This window comes from Staurois parvus, unplaced genomic scaffold (assembly GCF_062004578.1).
Source record: "Staurois parvus isolate SC_StPar_1 unplaced genomic scaffold, SC_StPar_1.0 ptg000195l, whole genome shotgun sequence".
In the NCBI taxonomy this organism is placed as follows: domain Eukaryota; kingdom Metazoa; phylum Chordata; class Amphibia; order Anura; family Ranidae; genus Staurois; species Staurois parvus.
Window position 1 is genome coordinate 5,321,651 of NW_028317991.1, and position 12,492 is coordinate 5,334,142.

General features: G+C 45.3%; 1 protein-coding gene across 5 annotated transcripts in view; it reads left to right on the forward strand.

Annotated features, from left to right (window-relative positions):
• Positions 1 to 12,492, forward strand: part of LOC149461668 (tuftelin-interacting protein 11-like) — a 305,597-nt gene that overhangs the window by 143,823 nt on the left and 149,282 nt on the right. Inside the window, exon 5 of one of the 5 annotated variants that reach the window (XR_016312793.1) lies at positions 10,420 to 10,570. The exons of the other annotated variants lie outside the window; for them this stretch is intronic. The gene's annotated coding sequence lies outside the window, so the exon portion shown is untranslated. Of the gene's footprint in view, positions 1 to 10,419; positions 10,571 to 12,492 lie in introns of those variants that run through there. 5 annotated transcript variants of the gene reach the window in all.

Here is a 12,492-nt window from a genome sequence, read left to right on the forward strand (position 1 = left end):
ATGCTACAAGAGGGGGTCAGAGACTGCAGACATGCTACAAGAGGGGGTCAGAGACTGCAGACATGCTACAAGAGGGGGTCAGAGACTGCGGACATGCTACAAGAGGGGGTCAGAGTCAGAGGCTTCAGGTGATGTTGGGGGCCATTGGTGTTAATTGCCATAACACTCCTTTTGCTGATAATTGGATGCGACTTGTGTGATTTGAACGGTCAAATCGCATGACAGGTTGCATCAATGCGAACGGGGCTAAAGCTGAATCCCAGGTGCACACAGTGTGCGTTCAGATTCCTGCACCCTCCCTGCATATTTTGATATGCTGTCTGTGCAGCTGCTGTGTCTTCATCCATCTCTATAGGCTGCCTGTACACAGCCCAGGGTGAATGCAGCACAATACCAGAGGGGCCTGCAAGCAGGAGAGGCGTCATTGCCTGTCTGCATACTGCATACCTGGTGATCCCTGTGGAAGATCTGTAGTAGTCAACGCTACTACAGGGACCCTCGCTGTCTTCAGGATCTGTACGGAGCAGCTGCCCTGCTGCATAGTGAATATAGGGGGTTGGTCACTTAGCATGGGTGCCATTCAGGCAACACCTTTTATTTTTCAATGAATACAAAGCCTTCTCTTACTGGAGGAGCTGAAAATGATATCATTACCTGCCCCGCCTTTCTCCACCTTGTCCAATCAGAGAACACTTTGCATTCCTGGAGAGGTATGGAATATGCATGCTTACATTGGTCCAAGCTGGACCAGTGCAACTGTGCAAAAAAAACATCTGACGTTTTAAAGTGGTTGTACACCTCAAACATGAAATATGAACAAAGCAGATCCCTCTATAGCAGAGGTCCTCAACCTTCCTAATGCTGCGACCCTTTAATACAGTTCCTCATGTTGTGGTGACCCCCAACCATAAAATTATTTTCGTTGCTACTTCATAACTGTAATTTTGCAGTGGGAGGAGTAGTGCCACGTCATTGGTGTCATTGGGAGGAATAGTGTCCCATCATTGGTGTCAGTGGGAGGAATAGTGCCCCATCATTGGTGTCAGTGGGAGGAATAGTGCCCCATCATTGGTGTCAGTGGAAGGAATAGTGCCACGTCGTTGGTGTCAGTGGGAGAAATAGTGAAACATCATTGGTAACAGTGGGAGGAATAGTGCCCCATTATTGATGTCAGTGAGGGGGGGAATAGTGCCCCATCATTGGTGTCTGTGGGGGGGAATAGTGCCCCATCATTGGTGTCATTGGGGGGGAGAAGAGTGCCCCATCATTGGTGTCAGTGGGAGGAGTAATAGTGTCCCATCTTTGGTGTCAGTGGGGGGGGGGGGGAGGAATAGTGTGCCATCATTGGTGTCAGTGGGAGAAATAGTGCCCCATCATTGGTGTCAGTGGGAGAAATAGTGCCCCATCATTGGAATTAGTGACACCAATGATGGGGCACTATTCCTCCCACTGACACCAATGATACTTACCTTGCTGACCCCTGCTCCAGCCTGGGCTCGCTCCCTCCCTCCCTCTCCCATCTACAGCCAGCATACATGGCTGCAGCAGTACCATCTGCACGGTACAGACACTTACCGGTCAGCTGTCTTCCTTCTCTGGCCACTTTCTTCTTCACTCGCTCCAGCAGCTTCCTCACTTGATCTTCTTTGATCTTCGAGCTGCCGCTCGGTTCCTGCTCTCTAAGCGCCACACATCGCCTGGTGACAGATAGAGGAGCGGTGTCTCGGTTCCTAAGACCATCGGAAATATGTGTTTTCCGATGGTCTTAGGCGACCCCTGTGAAATAGTCGTTCGACCCCCAAAGGGGTCACGACCCACAGGTTGAGAACCACTGCTCTATAGTGTGTACATGTCTCTATTGAGAGCACAAAGTGTCATTTCTGTCTGCTGCTTTCCTTCCTCTACTATCACTTCTGACAAGTTTTCATGACACCAAGAGAATAATGGTGACAGAGGAGGGACGTCCAACACATTGACAGCCTCAGCTCTGTTCCTATGAGTTGTGTAGAAGGGGGGTGTCTCTTTCCTACGATTGGCTCTCAGTACTCTCCTCACTGAGCTCTGCAGAGTGTAATTTTCGCTCTCTGCCCACTTTTTTTCGGAACTCTTACACCCCGGTCACATTAAAGCCGACTTTGAAATTGTGCTACTTACTGTGAAGTCGCAAGATTTCAAAGTTGGGCGACATGCCGATTTCAGGTGCGATTTGCAAGACATCTGACACAGATGTCTATGCAAATCGCACCAAATGTAGTGCATGAACAACTTTAGAAACAAAGTAGGAACCTCACCGATATGAACGTTTTTATTGCGGACAATAGGGTGCAACTTCGCATGCGATTTGAAAGTCTCATGGCATACAAATTCCATGGCAAGTCGCACCCAGTGCGACTGGGGTCTTCGGCAAGCTTTATAAATTCAGCATTTTGAATGGATGTAGAGTGGAGAAGACAGCAGGTAAACAGGAACAACGTACGTAGGAGGATTTGTTTCATCTCTGTGTATCACTTCACTGGGTATATGTAAGGTTTTACGACCACTTAAAGGTCCCGGTAACATCAATCCAATTTTAAAATCGTGCGACTTCCAGTGAAGTCACATGATTTCAAAGTCTGATGTCAGTCCAACTTGAGGTGTGACTTGCAACACATCTGCCCAGATGTCTATGAAAGTCGCACCCGAAGTAATACATGCACTACTTTAAAAATCGGTGTGGCTCCGACCAAATCCAAATCGCACCAATATCACCACTTTAACTGCGGACAATAGGGTGTGATTTGGAAATTGGAGATTTCAACATCCCAAACTCAGATTGTAAATGCAGTGCTTTTGCCTGCACCGCAGTACCATGGTCCATGCGATCCGGTTGCAGTGCATTTTTAAAAGTAGTGCATGTTCTACGTTTGGTGCGATCCAGTGTGATTTCAGCCCATTCAAATAAATGGGCTAAAAATCTCATCACACAGGAATCGCAAAGGAACATAGTCCGTGCTCCTGTGTTATTCCAGTGTGAAGCGGCATTTAAACTACATGTGAACCCTCATCTTTATAATAACCCATCCTGTAAAAAATAGACATGAAAGATTAAACACTTGTGTATTTATTTAAAAAATATAAATACCTTTTTTTTTTTAACACACATAGGTCCTAGTCACACCGATCCGACTTTGAAATTGTGCGACTTCCAGTGAAGATGCACGATTTCAAAGTCGGATGTCATTCCGACTTGAGGTGTGACTTACAAGACATCTGCCCTGATATCTGTGCAAGTCGCACCAGATGTAGTGCATGCACCACTTTAGAAATCACTGCGGCTCCGACCAAGTCAGAATCGCACCGATATGACGTTTTTCATTGCAGACAATAGGGTGCGACTCGCCGTATAATTTGAAACTCGCACGGCATGGCAAATTACATGGAAAGTCGCCCCTGGTGTGCCCGGGGTGTAAGTGTTACTTACATCTATCCTTGCAGACTGCAGATGAATAAATCTATCACTGCTGGCCATTGTATATAAAGCAGCCGGGCTGACATTGGTTTATTGTGTCATAGGACAGATGAATCAACTGACAAGAGCTATAAAAATATATTTTTATTATTTCCTGAAATGAGAAAAATAAACTGACGACCTTATAAGAACAATCACATAGCAGTGTTTTTCTCACACATTTTTCTGTTGCTGCACTAAAAGTTGCATATACCGTATTTTCCGGTGTATAAGACGACCCCTCTTCCAATGCACACCTGTGGGAAGAATCGTGCCCCATCATTGGTTTCAGTGGGAGGAATAGTGCCCCATCATTGGTGTCAGTGGGAGGAATAGTGCCCCATCATTGGTATCAGTGGGAGGAATAGTGCCCCATCATTGGTGTCAGTGGGAGGAATAGTGTCCCAACATTGGTGTCAGTGGGAGGAATAGTGTCCCATCATTGGTGTCAGTGGGAGGAATAGTGTCCCATCATTGGTGTCAGAGCGACGAATCGTACCCCATCATTGGTGTCAGTGGGAGGAATAGCACCCCATCATTGGTGTCAGTGGGAGGAATAGCGCCCCATCATTGGTGTCAGTGGGAGGAATCGTGCCCTATCATTGGTATCAGTAGGAGGAATAGTGCCCCATCATTAGTATCAGTGGGAGGAATAGTGCCCCATCATTAGTATCAGTGGGAGGAATAGTGGCCCATCATTAGTATCAGTGGGAGGAATAGTGCCCCATCATTAGTATCAGTGGGAGGAATAGTGCCCCATCTTTGGTGTCAGTGGGAGGAATCGTGCCCCGTCATTGGTGTCAGTGGGAGTCATAGTGCCCCAACATTGGTGTCAGTGGGAGGAATAGTGTCCCAACATTGGTGTCAGTGGGAGGAATAGTGTCCCAACATTGGTGTCAGAGCGACGAATCGTACCCCATCATTGGTGTCAGTGGGAGGAATAGCACCCCATCATTGGTGTCAGTGGGAGGAATAGCGCCCCATCATTGGTGTCAGTGGGAGGAATCGTGCCCTATCATTGGTATCAGTAGGAGGAATAGTGCCCCATCATTAGTATCAGTGGGAGGAATAGTGCCCCATCATTGGTATCAGTGGGGGGAATAGTGCCCCATCTTTGGTGTCAGTGGGAGGAATCGTGCCCCGTCATTGGTGTCAGTGGGAGTCATAGTGCCCCAACATTGGTGTCAGTGGGAGGAATAGTGTCCCAACATTGGTGTCAGTGGGAGGAATAGTGTCCCAACATTGGTGTCAGTGAGAGGAATAGTGTCTTAACATTGGTGTCAGTGGGAGGAATAGTGTCCCAACATTGGTGTCAGTGGGAGGAATAGTATCCCATCATTGGTGTCAGTGGGGGAAGGAATAGTGTTCCATCATTGGTGTCAGTGGGGGGTGGAATAGTGCCCCATCGTTGGTGTCAGTGGGGGGTGGAATAGTTCCCCATCGCTGTTGTCAGTGAGGGGGGGGGGGAGAATAGTGCCCCATCGTTGGAGTCAGTGGGGGGTGGAATAGTGCCCCATCGTTGTTGTCAGTGGGGGGGGAGGAATAGTGCCCCATTGTTGGTGTCAGTGGGGGTGAGGAAAAGTGCCCCATCGTTGGTGTCAGTAGGAGGAATAATGCCCCACCATTGTTATCAGTGACACCAATGATGGGACACTATTCCTCCCACTGACACCAATGACACTTGCTGACCCGTGTTCCAGTATGGTGCTGCTGCAGCCAGCATATGTGGTTGCAGCAGCACCTCTGCACGGCACACTTACCGGCCGCTCCTTCACTCGATTTTCGCGGGGCCGCTCGGCTCTGCCTCCTCGCTGATTGGCCGCCTGTGTGCCTTTCCTGAGCTACAGTTCTGGCGGCCAATCACCGGCTAGGAGGCAGAGCCAAGCAGCCGTGCGAACATCTAGTGGCCGAACTGAATGAAGGAGCAGCCGTGCTTCCTGGACTGGATCATTGTGGGACCGGAGCCAGGTAAGAAACAGCAGCCCCTGCCCACCCCTGTACTTAGTGTCCCTTCCGTTGGAAGGGGAGGGGCGGTGGCGGCACCGTGCCGCTCCCCTAAAATGTGTCAGCATGCCGTATACCGGCGTATAAGACGACCCCCGACTTTTGAGAAGATTTTCAAGGGGTAAAAAGTCGTCTTATACGCCGGCAAATACGGTAATAGATTTCCCAGCAGTGGCCGTCCATACATTATACAGAAGGGGGGTCACATGAGCAGCGCCCAGTGCAGTCATACTACAAAAGGGCCGATTCCCACCATGTCTATTGAGCGTCATTTTGCTGCACACCTCCACACATGTATAGCATGAACAGGGCACACGGTTAACAGTTGTTTCTATGTTCACATCACGCCGTGTGTGTTGTTGTGCAGTAAACAGACATGCTGTGAACAAGCTCTAGGTACCTGTTCACACATAGTACGGTGACTGCTATTATTATTATTATACAGGATTTATATAGCGGTTTGTTCAGCGCTTTACAATATAATGGGAGACAATACAGCAACAATACAGGTCAATACAAGAGGGATAGGAGGGCCCTGATCCTGGGAGCTTACAATCTAAGAGGGAGGGGCTGGTGGTACAAAAGGTTTTAACTATGGGGGATGGACTGGTAGTAGGAATAGAAGCAGGGGCGGACTGACCATTTGGAGAGTCGGGCACTGCCCGAGGGCCCGGGGTCAGTAGGGGGCCCCATGAGATGCCCCTGGTACCTTTTTCATAGGCTTTTTTGAGTTTGGGTAAGGACACAGGGGCCCCATGATCCCCTATTGCCCGGGGGCCCCATGAGTTGTCAGTCCGCCCTTGAATAGAAGATTCCATATTAGCTGAGGGCAGGATAGGCTTCCCTGAAGAGATAGGTTTTCAGAAATCGCCTAATTGTTCTGTACGGGAAGAACGCCAGTCATGTGGTTGTTTTCTATGTGCCCTGTTCACACTGCAGTGCAGCCTGGAGCCACAGTAAAATGCAGACATGCTGCATTTTTTCGCAGTGCACACAAAAAGGAAGGCACTGCATGTCACTGTGCAGCAGCTGATCACACTGTGCTGCTTTTTTGGGGACATGCTATGACACGTCACTTTGTGTTCTTCACATTAAGTTCACACAAAACAAAAAGAAGACAAATGAGCTGTGTGATGCGGTAAAATGTGCATCACTCTGCCTTGTACCGCTGGCTGACTGCAGCCGGAATGGACGGCTGCCCACACACCAAACCCATTCAGTTTACCCTCGGTTCACATCTGTGTGGGTGGTGCCGATGCGGGACCTGCACAAATACCTGCAGCTGCACCACCCACACACAGGAATGCGGGACCCGCTGGCGGGTGTCATTAATTCTAATGGTACGCCACCCGCACTGGATATGGCAACCGTACTGGGCACCTCGGTTCCTGGGCGGGCTGCGATTTCCAAAGTAGATATAGAAATATAGATTTCTTCCCTGCATGTCCCGGGGCACAGGAGTCCATTCACATGTATAGGCTCTCGTGCCCATGTAAATCGCGGCCCGCACGACCACACAGATGTGACCTGGGTGTTAGTGTGTGGGCAGTGTGAACAGCCCCTAATTTAACCACTTCCAGTCCGGACACTTTTACCCCCGTCCTGTCCAGGCCAATTTTCAGCTTTCAGCGCTATCACACTATCACACTTTGAATGACAATTGTGCGGTCATGCAACACTGTACTCAATAATTTTTTTAGCATTTTTTTGAGCCAGATAAGACTTTTTTTGGTGGTATTTATTCACTACTGGGATTTTTATTTTTTTTTTTGCTATATAAATGAAAAAGTTCAAAAATTTTGAAAAAAAGTGCTTTTCTTATAAACTTTTGCAAATAAATAATCTTTCTTCATAAATCTTGGCCAAAATGTATTGTTATCTTTTTAGTAAAAAAAAAACCCAAATTAGTTTACAACCAAAAATTATAATTTTTACATTTTTATTTTATTTTTTTATGATATTATTTATGTTTTTTTTTTTACACTGATTGCTTTTACACCCATAAAGGCTGTAAAATCAATCACTTCTCCTCTCTGGCTGCATTCTTGCAGCTATTGAGAAATACTGTGTGAGCTGTGATTGGTCACAGCTTGTCACATGGTGCAAGGTTGTGATCATTCACAGATTTCACATGTAGTAAGCAATGATGTCAGAAGTCTTGATTGGCCAGTCAGTTATCACATGATCCGGACCTCACACAGAGGTCCCGTACAACGATCGGTGTTCCACCGTGTCCGGAGGACACAGCGGGCACTGGATTGCGGTGCTGCGCACTCCCAGGGAGCGCACACAAGCAGGGAGCGTGGAGGCCGTTTATAAATGGCCACCCAGCCCTGCACTGCTCCTGTCCGGCCGTTTATATACATGGGCTGGAAGGGAAGTAGTTTAAAAAAAAAAAGAATAATAATCCAGCCTCCACCTCCTTCTCTTATAGCCAGCCAATCACGCTCCTTTCTTGCATCATGTTAAAGTGACACTTAACTGGTTTCAAAAGAAAAAAAAATTCCTTCTATTACACTCAGCCGCCTCCAAATCTCCCAATTGCTTTTTTTTCCCCTTGTGATCTGATTTCCTGTTAGAGGGTGGCTACATCCATTCTCCCCCATGGTCCCACTGTATGTAGGAATGTAGCCACTCTCTCATGCTCACCCCCAAGACGGACATGGGATGTGTAGTGTTGCATAGAGCAGTACACTGATCATATCAAGCAAACATAAGTGAGGGGGAAAATGGGAGATGTGGGAGCTCAGAGGATGTTACAGGAAGGCAGAAAACACAGTAATAGATCTTTTTAATTGAAAATAAATTACAGAGACATGAAGTAGTGGATGTGTACAGATTATTAAATGAAAATTAATATTTAGTGTCATAAAAAAAAATTCCGGCCTCCTCCCCTTATAGCCGGCCAATCACACTCCTTTCATGTGAGATGTTAAATTGACACTAAACTCTGGTTTAAAACAAAATATTAAATTCAGATATTTGTTCTTAATCCAAAAAAAGTACTTTTTACTGCTCTCAGACTCTTTCAAATCTCCATTTTGTTTTTTTGTGATCTTACTTCCTGACATGGGCTATGGGCTTTGCAGTGTTCATGACTGCGACTATAGTGCACTACCCGTCCCAAACAATTAAAAGTGAGAGGGGACAGGAGAGGTGTGGGAGCTCATGGATGATGTTACAAGGAAACAGAAAAAAAAAAAAAAAATGATTTCATGAAAAATAGATTACAGGGCCATTAACCTCCTTGGCGGTATTCCTGAGTGTAGTTCGGGGTAAAGTTTCAGCACCACAAGCAGTGACTCTGAGCTACACTCGGGCTTACCATGCGGCGCTGCTCTGTGATCTCTTCTGCACTTACCTTGTCCTGCGCTCCGGCGATGTCCCTCCTGCAGTGTCCCCTGTAATGTCCTCCGGCCGATGCCGGCATCTGTCTTCTGGGTTCCGTTCCCTGCGACGTCGGGATGTACGGGGGACGGAAACGGCGGGAAATTTTAAAATGTCAAAAGTGACATTCACTAAATACACTAAAATCACATAGTATAACATTCCTGTATCAACCCATTTCACATACATTTTGTCCCGAGTGCTTTGTCCTGCGCCCTGCCGGCATTTTTACTGTTCTTTCTGCCTGGAAACTGAGAAATGTCCATGGCGTCCAAAAAGTGTCCCTTTAGGTCAAAAGCGGTTTTAGACCGGCTAGAGAACAGCGATAGTAAATCAGAACCACTTGCAGAATTGAGTGATAATGATTCGTGGGGGAAATTCGTCATCAGACACTGAAAACGATTTTGCGACTTTGCTCAGTGATGTGAGAACTTGGCGCTATATTTCAAATTTCAGTGTTTTTGGTTTGATTATATTATTGAATTCAATGTATTATTATTTTATTATTATTTATGATTATTTATTAAATTATAATTTATGATTTTGTGTTTCAAGTTTTATCATATCCGGAATGTTTACTAGACTCTTGTTCGGACAGATTTCAGTGAGTTATTCCTAAGAATTACAGGCCTACAATAAAAAAAACAACATATTTCCATGCAAAAAAATGTACCGCTTTGAGCACAGAAATACTGACATAATCAGACCGCTAGGGAGGTTAGCTAGTGGATGTGAATAGTTTTTTTTTTTTTTTTTTTTAAATATATTGTTTAGTGTCACAAAACAAATCTGGCCTCCTCCTCCCCTCATAGCTGACCAATCACACTCCTCTTTTTGTAAGTTGTTAAATAAGTGACACAAAACTCTGAAAAGTGAGAGGAAAAAAATGCTTTCAACTGTGGGCTGTGGGCTTTGCAGTGTGCATAGAGCAGTGCACATGACTGCAACTAACATGCACTGCATGTTTCAAACAAACAGAAGAGAGGGGGAACGGGCGAGATGTGGGAGTGGATTTTTCTGAAAATTAAGGATATACCAAAAAAAAAAAAAATCCGGCCTCCTCCCCTTATAGCCGGCCAATCCTCTCCTTTTTTGTAAGATGTTAAAGAAGTGACACCAAACTCTGGTTTAAAATAATATATCCAATTCACATGAGGGTTCTTAACCCCTAGCTATGGGCTGAGAGCTCTGGGCTTTTGTCTTTGCAGTGTGCATAGTGTAGTGCGCATGAATGCAACCACTGCTTGTTCCAAACAGAAGTGAGGGGGGAACAGAGAGGTTTGGAAGCTCATGGAGAGTGTTACAATGAAGCAGTAAAATACAGTAAGAAATTATTTATTGAAAAATAAATTACAGGGCCATTAATTAGTGGAGGTGTATGGATTTTCTTTAAAAAAAAAAAAAAGGATATTGTTTAGTGTAAAAAAAAAAAATAGCTTCTACCTCCCCTCATAGCCAACCAATCACGTTCCTTTATTGTAAGATGTTAAAGTGATACTAAACTTTGCTTTCAAATAATTTTTTTTTTTTTTTTTATCCAGCTTCTGGAAATTGGCTATTGGCTTTGCAGTGTGCATAGAGCAGTGCACATGACTGCAACTAACATGCACTGCTCATTCCATATAATTAAAAGTGAGAAGGAACAGGAGAGGTGTGGGAGCTCATGGAGGACGTTACAAGGAAGCAGGAAAACACAGTAAGAAATTATTTCTTTAAAAAATATATTACAGGGCCATTAACCAATGAATGTAAATGGATTTTTTCTGAAAAATAAGGATATTGATTAGTGTCACAACAAACAACCAAATCCGGCCTCCTCCACCCCTTATAGCCGGCCAATCCTCTCCTTTTTTGTAAGATGTTAAAGATGTGACACTAAACTCTGGTTTACAATAATATATCCAATTTACATATGGGTTTGATGGCTATGGGCTTTGCAGTGTGCATAGAGTAGTGCACATGACTGCAACTAACCTGCACTGCTTGTTCCAAACAAAGAGAAGTGAGAGGGAACGGAGAGGTGTGGGAGCTCATGGAGGGTGTTACCATGAAGCAGAAAAATACAATAAGAAATGATTTAATGAAAATAGATGACAGGGCCATTAATTAGTGGAGGTGTATGGATTTTCTCTTATTAAAAAAAAAATCCGGCCTCTTATAGCCGGCCAATCACACTCCTTTATTGTAGGATGTTAGAGCTACACTATGGTTAAAAAAAAAAATATATTTTTTTTCATTTGATCCAACTACTGGCTTTGCAGTGTGCATAAAGCAGGACACATGACTACAACTGACATGCACTGCTCATTCCATATAATTAAAGTGAGAAGGAACAGGAGAGGTGTGGGAGCTCATGGAGGATGCTACAAGGAAGCAGGAAAACGCAGTAAGATATGATTTCCTTAAAATATAAATTACAGGGCCATTAACTAGTGGATGTGAATGGATTTTTCTGAAAAATAAGGATGTTGATTAGTGTCACATTAAAAACAATCCGGCCTCCTCCACCCCTTATAGCTGGTCAATCCTCTCCATTTTTGTAAGATGTTATAGAAGTGACACTAAACTCTGGTTTCCAATAATCTATCCAATTCACCTCTGGGCTCTGAGCTGTACATAGAGCTGTGTATATGGCCACAACTAACATTCTCTGCTCTTTTCAAAGAAACAGAATTGAGAGGGAAAAGGAGATGTTTGGAATTTACCAGAGGATGTCACAAGATGGCAGAAACACAGAATAATAGAGACAATTTCATGAATAATAGTTTACAATGAAAATAACTATAATATGTATCTTATCTATAAAATCTATATAATATTTTTATATAATATCATTTTTTCGGTAACTTTTTTTCCTAACGTGTGCAGTTAATTCCATATATTTAAAAGTGAGGAGGAACAAGAGAGGTGTGGGAGCTCATGGAGGATGTTACAAGGAAGCAGGAAAACACAGAAGGAAATGATTTCCTTAAAAAGTAAATTAAAGGGCCATTAGCTAGTGGATGTGAAATGGATTTTTCAGAAAAATAAGGATGTTTAGTGTCACCAAAAAACAAAAAACAAAAAAACCCGGCCTCCTCCACCCCTATAGCCGGCCAATCCTCTCCTTTTTTGTAAGATGTTAAGGAGGTGACACTAAACTCTGGTTTAAAATAATATATCCAATTCACGTGCGCTCTGGTCTGTGCGCTATGGGCTCTGGTCTGTGCGCTATGGGCTCTGGTCTGTGCGCTATGGGCTCTGGTCTGTGCGCTATGGGCTCTGGGCTGTGCGCTATGGGCTCTGGGCTGTGAGCTATGGGCTCTGGGCTGTGCGCTATGGGCTCTGGACTGTGCGCTGTGGGCTCTGGACTGTGCGCTATGGGCTCTGGGCTGTGCGCTATGGGCTCTAGGCTGTGCGCTATGGGCTCTGGACTGTGCGCTGTGGGCTCTGGGCTGTGCGCTATGGGCTCTGGGCTGTGCGCTATGGGCTCTGGGCTGTGCGCTATGGGCTCTGGGCTGTGCGCTATGGGCTCTGGGCTGTGCGCTATGGGCTCTGGGCTGTGCGCTATGGGCTCTGGGCTGCACATAGAGCTGTGTATATGGCCACAACTAACATTCTCTGCTCTTTCCAAA